General features: G+C 43.9%; 1 protein-coding gene across 2 annotated transcripts in view; it reads left to right on the forward strand.

Annotated features, from left to right (window-relative positions):
* Window positions 1-12,359, forward strand: part of ACSL3 (acyl-CoA synthetase long chain family member 3) — a 51,822-nt gene that overhangs the window by 2,408 nt on the left and 37,055 nt on the right. The gene's annotated exons all lie outside the window — the stretch shown is intronic.

Consider the following 12,359-nt stretch of genomic DNA (forward strand, 5'->3'; position numbering starts at 1 on the left):
CGGTGTGTTGAATCTGGATTCTCTTTTCGGAAGTGTTGCTGGGTGGTTCCTGCCTTCCCCGCTCCGTCTCCCTCGCTTGGAGGATCCTGATTACGCAAGCCCACCGAGTGGAGCGTGTTGGGCTGAGTGTGCTGATAGGCGTAACTTTTCAATTTATGACACTGTTATAAAACCGTAATGCCTGCGAGAGAGAACCTCTCAAATCAAGAGATCTGGTACAGCCTGAAACCTAAAAAAAATCAGAATGATATTTATCAGAAAAGTGATAGCCTTTGAAGAACTAGAGGAAATGTCTTCATCCTTGACTGAAAGCACAGCGTGCTCTTGCTGAACTGGTGAGCATTTAAGCCATTGATCCCTAAGCCCATATTTAGTACTGGCGTAGAGCTTTTATTCTGCCTTTCTGTAGACCAGTGAATGGTTTGAGCCACAGTCATACTAAAGACCAATTTTTTTATCAGTTAATCATCAAGATATCTGGAACAAAACACCACACATAGCTCAGGACAAAATGTGAGAGGATGGTAGGTAAAGCATCCTTGTTCAAGGAGATCCAGCTATGGAATAAATATCCAGAAGGGAGCAGGAAGAACCAGATCCTGAATTGTTTAGAAATCTACATTTTCTTTAAAAATACATTTTCCAGTGGACGAGTAACTAAACTAAAACCTGTCCTGACAAACAAGCTGCTGCTTACTGCCACAGTGACAAAACCAGAGGAATGACGCAGTCTGATGCTGCAGCGTCACCAGACCCCGAAGACTAAGTTCGAGTGGCCTGAATTCCACTGAAGCCCCTTTTCTCAGTCAATGGAGAAATCTAGGTGGTTTTGGAGACAATTCGGAGAATTTACGTAAGATGCTGGATGGGTAGCTGCCTGAAAGCCAGCTAATAAGAAATAGGCGGCAGAAGGATTTGTGTGGAATTTAGGCCATCTGAATATGGCCCTAAGATGCGACTTAGTACTACTAAGTAAGGTGTATTAACACTAAGAAGACTTGGCTTCAATTTCCATCCATTTCATCTGCTGCTGATTACTAAGCAAATTTACCATTTAAACCAGCTATTTAAGGGTGAGGGCTTCCCGGCTTTGTTTGCTGGCAGGAGTAACCCCTCGCAGCAGCGCACCTGGGGCCAGCCTGGCTGGGGAGCAGCTCTGCTGAGAAGGCCCCGGGGGTCGCGGGGGACAGCAAGCCAAGCACGAGGCAGCCGGGTGCCCCGTGTTAACGGGAGCACAGCCAGTAGGTCAAGCGAAGCGATTATCCCCTTCCACTCGGCACTCGTTAGACCGCATCCAGCATACGGCGTCAGGTTGTGCTGCCCCCCAGGACAAGGGAAATGTTGGTAACCTGGAGTGGGTTCCGTGGAGAGCTACCAAGGTTGTCCTGAGGTGTGGGCTTTTGCCTGGTGAGGAGAGGCAGAGGAACCGTGCCTGTTGTTGAGCATGGAGAAGGCTTGGGGTGGCCCTTCCAGCACCTGTGGGGAGGTTTTCGAGGGAGTGAAGCCGGGTTCTTCACAGTCCTCCACGGTGGGAGGACAGGAGACAGCAGATGTGAATTGAAGTCAGAGAAGTCCGTGTCTATAAGACATTTTTCACCATGAGGTCAGTCGAGCAGTGGGACTTGCTGTCCAGAGAGGTTGTACAGTCTCCTTCCGTGGAGGTTTTCAAAATCCAACTGGATAAAGCAGGTGTGATCTCCTGGGTGACCCTGCTTTGAGCTGGAGGTTGAACCAGAAGCCCCCTGAGGTCCTTTCCCACTTGCATTATCCCGTAGGTCTATTTAGTTTATGCCCATGGAGCAGTCACAGTGGAAGTTTCCAAGCCAGCTTATTTAGGACTGCACGCGGTCTGGCAGTGCAGGTTTACTCATCATACGTGGAGGAATATAGCAAGCACTCAAGCCAACCTTAAGCAGCTCTCAAATGGCAAGGCTTTGTTTGTTTAATTCTGCAGTTTGAGTTGGAACAGCTGCTCTTCATCCTGAGATCCTGATCTGCATCAGGGTTTGCCTTGTAGTAAGGTCTGAAGGACTCTCAAAGGTTTCAGTGCTCTACTTTGAGATACAGTTTGGGATCTAATGATTTTGAGGATGGTGACGGATATCACCTAGACAAGGCCATATCCCAATAGCACCTTCTGAATGGCTATTACTAAATCAGGACTAGAGGGGGAACAAAATGCAGCTTTCTGAAGGAAGCTCAAATCTTACTCTGTATTACCTTCTGAATCAATTAGAGAAAAGTTGTTCAAAATTCAAACGGTTTTAGAAGCAGCCCATTTCAAAACTTGGAACAGCCTTTACTGATCCTTGGGAAGGAATTACTGACGCATGTGTCCTCTTATTCCTTAAGTGAGCCTGGGGCTCGCGGGAAGTCGAGGTGCTGACTTCGTGTCTGTGATCCCGGGGCAGGAGGTGGCGGCAGTTTGTCCCAGCGTGTGCATTGGGAGGTCGTGCTTCCTTCAGTGTTCGTGAGTCTCGTTAATTACGAAGATGCGCTAGTTAATGACAGTATCTGAAATGGGACAAGCTGGCTTCTCAGTTTCCCGAGTTTCCTGAAAAGCAGGGGAAATAGTATTACTGGAAGTTACTGACTTGCGGATTTTCACTGCTGACAGTGGAAAACAGCAATCACAAACTGCAAGCCTTTTCCCATTTCACTTCACAATTGGAAACCTAGAGCTTTGGGGTTTTTTAGGTGCTGTGTAAATATCATCCTTACCCTGAATGCTTGTATCTACTAGATGAAACCAGTATGAGACCTGAAAGGGGAGAAAAATAGTAAAGATTAAGTGACTTGCTGAGGATTAAGCAGCAGAATAGCACTAGTACTGCACTGCCAGTTCCAGTTCCCCACCAGTTGCTGTTACGTTACTGTCTGCGTAGAACATTCTCTCCTCCGATAATAAACTCATAATGATACTGTGAACTGAAAACTATATAAAAACAGTTTTTCTGCATCTGTAGAGGAAAGACTTTTCTGCCTTTCCCTTACTGCTGCGCAGGACAGGGTGTGGAACGTGCCTCATTTTACTTGGGTTGACTGCTGAGACATGCGAGAAGCCTTGACCATCCACTGGAAGGTTTTGCGTGGGTGCTTCGCTTCTTGACCAGAAGACTTCAGAGCAGTTCGTGCAGTATCACACATCAGCGTTCATGATGCCGTAAGGTTTATTGGGTCTTATATACAGTATGATTTCTACCAACCAGAGTTTTAAGACAGTGTCAGAATATAGTCTGTGAAACAGTGGACCATGGTCCGCGGTTGTTTCACCACGCCGTTATTAAAATCAAAGTTTGTGCGCTCATTCTGTGAGAACCTATGAAAAATGTGGGAAGTGGAGCATCTATGGTTAGTTTTTAAGTTAGATGTGTGCATAATTTGTGTTTGGTAAAGAGGATGTCTGCAGTCTGTGCTTTAAGTCTGTGGGTATGGAGGAAGGCAGAAGGGGACAGGAGAAGCAGGAGGTGACGGCTTTGCAGGAGGATTTAAGTGGTTAAGTGAAAAAGATGCATCTACTTTTTTTTGTCTACAGATTTTGTAAGGATTTATGTGTTTGGTGAGGAGAGAGGTAAGGCAGCAGGCGTAGGAAGGCATCAGCGGTCCCAGTGATGTTCAGGCAGGGAGCTTCATTGTCTGTGCGGCAAAATGCGGGTTCAGTCTGTTCACAGCAGTAAGTCCACAAACTACTTGGAAAGTTCTGTCGCCAGGGCTTGTCAGTCACTTCTAGCTGCGGTTTAATTGTTCTCACGAAGTACTGCTGCGCTATGTTGTTCTAGGGAAGCTGTGAATAGAGAAGTGATTTTCCTGATGGACAGCTTTGAGATGCCTGAAAATATTTTCCAGTTCTGCAGTGCTGATAACTGTGTAGATCTTTTTTTTTTTTTTTTTTACTCCGTGTGGGGGAAGATGCTGTTGAAGATTTTTATCTTGTTCTCTTACAATCTGCACAAATAGCTTAACCTGCTAACTTCCAATACTTTCAAGACCGAGGTACAGATCTGCTTTGCAATGAAGCGTAGCAGGGTGTGAGCTAGTGTGAGTGTCCTAGCCGCAAAGCCAAGGCTGTAGTGCCTGGTAAAGGTGGTGTGAGCGACTTTGGTCTGGAACGCTAAGTAAAAGAGACATTCATAAAGAAACTTGGGACTACTTTTGTTTTCAAAAATCTGTCATTTATCAATAAAATAAGTTTTATTTAAAAAAAAATAAAATTCTGTCAACATCTTGTGTTACATATTCACACACGCAGTTGTGGCCAGGTCCAGGTTGTGAAAGAATGGAGAGATCTGCTAGCCTGACTTTTTTTTTTTCTTCTATACATCTGTAGATGTGTATACATTTAAAATAAGAGTCTTCAGAGTACAGTGGTTGAAATTGTATACATTTTAATAACATCATTAGCTTAATCTTTCATGATTGTTTTGGTTTTGTTTTTTTTTTTTTAAATACAAAATGTAATTCTTTTGGTTTTTGACATGTTAATGGCTCATGAAACAGATGAAACATTGTATTTATATTCTTCTAGAAATATTTAACAGTTTATTCTGGACTTCCAACTTGTATTAATCCAATTTGTATTAATCTAATCTGGCAATCTGTGTAACACAGGCAGAATAATTTTGCCTCAGAATATTCACAGAATTCAGCAAATGCTGTTGGTACTATGGCACCTTTCTTTTTTTAAAAAAGATCAATGTTTGGTTTTGGTTTTGTTTTTTTTAAAAAACAGCCATGAAGGCTCTACCCAGCCAGGTACTTCAATAATTTGGTCATGCTTACATTATCAGAGTCTAAAGGTGTGTTTAGTTCCCCTGAATAGAAAACCAGGATTCCCTTCTGCCAAAAACTCCATCTACCAACATAGTATTTGTGTGATTCTGATTCTGAACTACTGACTTGAATGATCTCCTGGGAGGAATTAGTTACCTCCTCACCTTCATCCCCTGCAGCCCATATCTGGGGGCGCTGGATGTTGTCCTCTGATTTTCAACACCTGAATTTGTAAGTTTTATTTTTAAGGGTGACACGTAAGGACTTGGAGCTGAGGCCCGTGCTTCTTTAATGCTTCTTCACATAGAATAAAATGGCCTCTAATTTAATGAGTCCTTGTTTTGCATTTGCTTATGGTATGCAATTGTTGGGCACGTTCATAACTGATCCTGCCTTGCTTTGCTTACAAAAAGAGAGACTAATAAAAAAAAAAAAAAAAAAAAAAAAAGAGACACTTACAAAAAGAGAGAAAAGGATATTTGTTCCAGTGTGATGAAGGAGGGAGGTTGTCCTGGTACTCTCTTACTTCTAAGGTTAGAAAATAGGATGATGTCTCAAATGAGTAGGGTAGGCATCCTTGGGCTGTACTTAAATAAATTGCAGTGCTGGATTTTGAACAAGGGAGTCATTTCCCCTAGAAGATCTAAAACACGGATAGTAGCTCTTTAGGAAAACACTGAATTTGAAATACTTTGTATCCTTTGCTATTTCTTTCTTTTGTAATAGTGTATTCCCTACTGCCCCTAGAATTTCAGAGCAGCCAAGAGAAACAAAAACCTCATTAAGTGGTTTATGGTAAACCAGCCTTCTAATCTTTCTGTAACTTAAGCTTTTGTGCGACCCCCCGGGGTCACCCCCCGCTTTTTGAGTGCCAAGGAATATGTCTGCCCATAAATACATGAGGGAATGAGGTTGAAGCGGTGACAGCCGAAGCCGGCTTCCGTGGCAGCCTTCCCTGGGCTTCATGAAGTGCTTGGTCCAGGAGCCGTTTGGGGCAGCTTTGCTGTTGCAGAGAACGGGACTGTGCATCTGTGACAAAGGCTGAAATGTTCCCAAGTGACATGAAAAGTTCCGGGTGACATTGCTCTTGGCACCTTGGCGTTTATAGCGTCATGCTTATACCCATCGGAAACATTTGTTTAAGTCCTTGACAGTGTGTGCAGCATTCCTGGTGTCTTATGAATCACATTTGGTTCAGCTTGAGCCTTTGTAAAATCTGGAGTTAAATAAGTAATTTTTTAGTGTTAGGTTCTGAAAAATACTGAGAGGAAGGCAGTTTCTGTGCATTGCGGTACAATTGGGATGTATGTTCAAATATAACTAATCTTAAACAAAGTATTTCTGTTAAAACAGCTTAGGAGTGAGGGGTAATCATCTGTAAAGCTGTGTGTTCCGGAGGTGGTATCTCTCAGATACATAAGCAGTCTAAGAACAGAAGCTTATGTTTTTGAGAATAGATTTATAACTTGTGGCACAGGTAAGATTACTAAACGTGTACTTGAAAATTGCATATTCACAGAACTTTGAACGAGCAAATTTCCTTTCTCCCTTTCTATTTGCGCTCAGGAAAAGCTCCCCGAGTTATTTTCTGTGTTTTTATAGTTACCGGAGTGAAGTACTGCTTTCCCTACATCTTGCTTTTAGCCCTGGCGGAGAGGCTCACGTCATGAGCTGTGAAACCCAGCGAGTCTTGTGCGAGCGTTGGCTTGAGGCAAGGCCTCCAGGGTCTGTGATGTTTGTCAGTTCTGCTCTCCTGCTTTTCTGCTGTGTGACTTGGGGCGGGGGGGTCTCTCTTGGGGCAGGAGTCTTTCCCCGGACAGGTACTGGTCCCCTCTGAGGGACTGGTGACTTCCAGGTACTGGTCCCCTCTGAGGGACTGGTGACTTCCCGCGCTGGCCAGAGGAGAGGGGCTGCTCCTCTTCTGGAGGTGCAGTCACCACTGTGGAAAGTAGAGGGGTGGAGAAAAGCAGATGTTCTGTGGGAACTTCTCCCTTAAAGTTCTTTTGGTAGTAAATCCCTGTAGATAACTGGACACAATGTTGTTTAAAAAAACACCCAACAACCAAACACCAAAAACTGCAACCAAACAAAAACCCCCAAACAAACAAATAAAACCCCAAACATCAAAACCCAAGCAATTGGAACCTGAAAATGTATTTATCCTTCAAAAGAGAAAGTGTATTGAAAATGTCAACAGCTTGGCCTTTCAAATTAAGTGGTGAAACATCCCACTTTATCACTTTGATAGCTTTGATCGTGCTGTGGATGTCCTTATTCCTTTGAAATGTATTGTAAAATTCCTCTTGAAAGCATTGTTCATCTGGCTGATGTTTTTCTTGCGAGGAACCTCTCTGAGGACTTGGAATAAATCCTTTACTTTTTCTTCTGAAGCCTGTATCATCGTTTTGTTCTCTCAGATTTGCTTTGTTGCTTGAGTGTATTCATCTCCCGCTTGCTCCTTAAAGAGGTTCTGACTTACGGTTACCCCTAACAAAAGCCCATCAAATAAAGAAGAAATGTTACAGAAAGAAGGCAAAGGGAATATAAATACGTGGGCTTACCAGATTTTGGAGCTGGCCACCTGGTATTTAGTTAAAAAATGAATATAGGATAATAGGTAATATTTTTTTACTGTCACACTAGATGAAATCTAATTCATCTACAAGTAAATGGTAATGTTTTTATGCATGTATATTTCTGCTAGAGAGAAAAAAACAGAAGCACCTTTACTGCTAAAAATATCTGGTATTGTTATGTTAGAATTTTGTTCTGATCTGACAAATACATGACCAGAATACAGCACACAACCAGATTTAATATACAGCAATAGAACATCTATTTCTGTTTTGATTTTTGAGAAACAAGCAAACCAGACCTGTTCACTCCTTAGCATTTCAGATTTCCCAGGAATTAGAGAACTGATGTAAGGCTGTATTTTCTAGTAGAAAATGGCATATCAAACCATTCTGGATGTTTCCTTCCATTCAAATGGAAAGCAGAGTCTGCCTCCCAGTGGAAGTACCTAGGAGTATTATCTGAAACAATTGGAAAATGATTGTAGGAATTTGGGGAGTGATAAACTGGCAGCGAGGACTGGGCTGTTACTCCCCTTCTCCAGTAGCCAAAGGTTGGGGGTAATGACCAAGCGTCTGGTTCATTTGTATGTGTACTTTTTTCATACTGTGTGCGCGGCGGTATTAGTGTTTTTGTTTAAGTGCTCTTCCATGTGTAATTTGTATCTGCGGTTTAAAAGTCAAACAGTATACTTGGGCAATTAGTGGTTTTGTCTCTCTTTGGCAGTTGATTTGCAGATACCAAAGTTACTCTGAGGTCTTTTCCAGTAGTAGGGTACTTTATCCATTAATTTATTTGTTTCTCTGTGTCCTGGTTTTCAGCTGGGAGGGGACACGGCCAGGACTGGGGACCCAAACCAGCCAAATGGATATTCCATACCATATGACATCATGCTCAGTATATAAGGGGGGGGGGGGGGCTGGCCGGGGAAGAGGGATCGCTGCTCGATTGCTGCTGGGTTGGACATTGGGTTCCTGGTGGTGAGCAATTTGCATTGTGTATCACCCGCTTTGCCTATTCTTTTGTTAGTATTGTTGTTGGTATTTTCCTCTTCCTTTGCTGTCCTAGTAAACTGTTATCCCAACCCATGAGTTTTAACTTTTTCTTCCAATTCTCCCCCCGCCGTCCCACTGGGGCTGGGGAAGGAGCGAGCAGCCACGTGGTGCTTAGCTGCCGGCTGGGGCTAAACCAGGACACTGGCATAAGCATGACAATACTTAATTTAGTTTGGCATTGAATACGTCTCTTAAGCATTGTAATAACTCCTTATGAGAAGGAATGGAAGTAACGTATTGACAATATCTGATAAATCAAAGTGCCTGAAATGAGTAAGAGGCTTGTTTGCCATAAAGCAGTATTATGTAGTGGGAAGAAGAGGAGACAAAGATGTAGCAGCACTGGATTGGGTTCCTGGCTTAACCACCACTTTGAATGACTTTGAATAAATGTTTTTATCACACTATTTTTTTTTTTCTCTGTATTGGTAGCAACAGTGATGTTAACTTTTCGGGAAGTGCTCTCTGGTTTTCTGACAATTGTTACGTTAGAGCTGTGTTTTATTACTCTTATTAATAGAAGATGTATTCATTGATCCATTAAATGCATAATCTGTCTTGTATAAATTTAAAAATTAATGAAAATAAGTTTCAAAATGTTTTGAATAGGAAAATTTCTAAGATGCAGAATTGCAATGGGGTTTGTTCTTTCAGCTGGTTTTAGTATCTTGGAAGGGTATTTGTCGTAGGTAACAGCAGCTTTAGGAGTGCCTGTTTAAGTGTTGGTCCTGAATTAGTGCTGAACCCATTTTGATTTAGTTTTACTTTTCACCTGTAACAAAGGTTTAAACTTCGATTTGTAGCCTATGCGGTAAAAGTGTGCATTGAAAGCCCCGTAGGTTTTTTTGGAAAAATAAAGCTCTTTGTCTACTTTGATTGTCACTTTAGCTTTCAGGTCCTCATAAATATTGCTGTCTTTGTTTCGTTAGAAAGCAGAGGATAGATGTACGAACCTGAGCCTCTCACTCTCCTGCAACATGCAATGATGTTTCATACAAGCGGGGCATGGAGGTCGGTAGTGGAAGTACGTAGACGAGGTTGATGGCAAATGGAAGTTTTTAACACCCTTTTGCCGTTACCTTTTTATAAATAGCTGGATATACCAAGGATCCATTTAAGAGAAAGCGTGGGTCTTTGCCCTCAAGAAAAGTCAGCTGCTTCTAATTTAGTTCTGTGCTACCACATTTGTCTTGCTGTTGTCTGCCACCACTAGATGTGACTTTTTTTTTTCCCCCCTTGGTATAAATGGGCCTACTAAGAGGAAAAGAATATGTTAGTGTTTTGCAGACTTCTGTAGATAATAAAACTATTTCCTTTGTCTCAAGATTTAGTTAATATCGTAGAAAGGGTAAAAGACTACTTTGGTTCATGTAATTCCTACTGTTACAGTATCTTGGTATCTAACAAGTACAGAATAATATATTTATCCTAATAACGTGCCTTCTGGCTGCCTCCTAAGGAAACACGAGTATCATTTTACAAATGTAGCATTGAGATGTGAAGGACATACATTAAACCCCTTCGTATTTATAGGAATGTTTAATAGGCTGTAGCGCTTGAATCCACCAAGGGTGAGCTCCAAACAGTAAGTAGTGAGATCATTAGTAGTGAGAGCAGAAGGTTAATCCTCCAGACCACGGCTCTTCTCTCATCCCACAGCGTACCGGTGATGACCAAGTCACGAGGCGTTTCACGTATCGGTCTATGCTGATCTTGGTTCTCCTAGAGCGAGCGGAGGTTTGATTTACAGCGTGACTGCCGGGCTCCTGCCCTCTCCTCCTCCAGCTGTGTGTTCCCTCTTTGCGTGGCATTAACGCCTGTCTGTTCACAGTCACCCGGTTTAGATAGCGGGAGAATAACTTCTTTTGTAGTGCTAATTTTCTGTTGGTTTAGGAGCCTGCAGTGACTCACCCTAGGCTCAAGTAAGTACCAAAGTTGAGACACAGGAAAATCCACCTTTCTGCCCGGAGAAGGAGAGGGTTTAAACTGGATCAGCAAGCTAATCTGACTCGTTCCTAGCCGCACAGGCACGCGTGCGTGGGTGCGATGGAGGTAAAGAGCTGGATTACATTTTGGAGATGAACGGTCTGTTTTTATTAGCAGCCCAGCGTGAAATCTGCTTGAGCCAAACCGAAGCCATACCCTCAGGCCGTGCACGTGGTGAGCAGCCTCGGCTGCCCCAGCGATCTGTTCAACGCTTACCTTGGAAACTGGTTTGTGCCAGGTCACCACGTGTCTTTCCTGATGGTCTGCGTGTGCCCCCGTGTACTTTTCGGAAACACACTTGTGCATAGGAGCATCCGAGTTGCCGTCAGGACCAGAGTTCAGTTGTGGATTCGCTGCTGCCGAAGCCTCCCGGGGCGAGCTGTGGGAGTGCTGGGGGGCTCCGGCCATCCGCCTGCGCGTTTGTGATCCCCAGCAGAGCAACGGGGGCCTTGAAGGAGCCTGAGTATGCACCACAGCTGGAGGCTCCAGGGTGATCTGAGCAAGGTAGTTCAAAATTAGCCTCGATGTGCTTGCAGAGAGTAGTTATTCTCCCCACATCCAGAAAGTCTGTGTCCTTTTGAGAGAGCGGCTGTAATCAGTAGTAATTTTGGTCTTCCACTGTATCTCTGTGCAAGCTAATAGCAGTTCACACCACGTGTAGTGGTGAGGAGGGCAAAGTCCAGGGAGAGGCAGGTGTCTCTTCTTCAGGACTGAAGATGATGTGGGAATTAACTTCATTCTGGGTCTGCTTGCTTGAAAAAGTCTCATGAAAACTTCTAGCTGAGTAGGTCTGACTGTTACAGCCATGCAATCCTCTTCTCCTACATCTTTCTCTAGCAAAGGCTTTTTAGTAACCACAACAAGCCTGGCATGGTCAGGTAGAGCTGTTGAGGAAGGTACCGCTGCTAGGTTTGTTTCCAGTGGGTGGTGGTAACCGCAGGGTTGGTGCACTGAGCGTTTTTCTTCTCCTCCCTGTTGCAAGCAGATGTCCTTTTGGTCAGCGCTGCAGATCTGCCCCCAACTTGACTCAACAGGGGCACCCCATTTTGGAACAGGGTTTCAGGTCTGCCTGGCGAAGGGCTTTGTGGGTGTTTGAGAGGCGTGTGAAGGTATCCCTTGCTCTAGAAGTGATGCCGAGACCAACGCACCAGCCTGGGGAAGGGTGGCATGGAGGGGCTGGAAAATAAATAAGCAGGGGACAAGGACAGCGTTTGTGCAGGAACCACTGGGCGCAGGAGAGAGGGGACCACCGGGCTGGCTTGGAGGGGGCTTGGCCCTGGGGAGCGAGCCAGGTCCTGCCAGCGGTCCCGGGGCAGCGGCTCTCTGGGGTGCGGGAGGTGGTGGGGAGCAGACGCTTGCTGTCGGGAGCCCTTGTGCCCGCTCTGCAGTTCCTTCAGATTTGGGAAACCATGCTGAGCACCACCTCCTCCCTGGGGACCAATGCATGGTTTCCACCATTCTCTAAGACTTGTTGAGATTTCCATCCTCTCTGTTTCAAGAAACGTGTGAAAACACTTCTGCTGTAGCTGTGAGGAACACCTGTTTATATAACTATGTCTTAAATCCATATTGCAAGCCAGATCTTCCGCTTAGATGGCTATACGTGTAGGATTTTTTCCTCAGCACTATTCATCACCTCAGAGTCAAGGGAGTTGCCTTGGGAAGCATGGGCTGTTGCTTCTGTGTACATTTGAGTTTCTTTTCTATTTTGTATAAATACATAAGTATTTATAAATAATAGTAATCTGATTTTTTTAGATCTCTTTTTGTAAAATAAAAGCTCACTTGCTAAGTGCTAGCAAAGAAATGTTTTCCCTGGCAGCTCTAATAGTGAATTCCAGATGTAGTAAAAAGCCTGCTTCCTTAGGGTTGTTAATATGGCTTTTTAAGTCCAGATGTAAACTAGTAGAGGCTAATTTCGAGTACAGTTAAAGTTCTGTATTACGAGCTTCGTTATATTGTCTTGAGCACTCA

This window comes from Balearica regulorum, chromosome 9 (assembly GCF_011004875.1).
Source record: "Balearica regulorum gibbericeps isolate bBalReg1 chromosome 9, bBalReg1.pri, whole genome shotgun sequence".
Classification (NCBI taxonomy): domain Eukaryota; kingdom Metazoa; phylum Chordata; class Aves; order Gruiformes; family Gruidae; genus Balearica; species Balearica regulorum.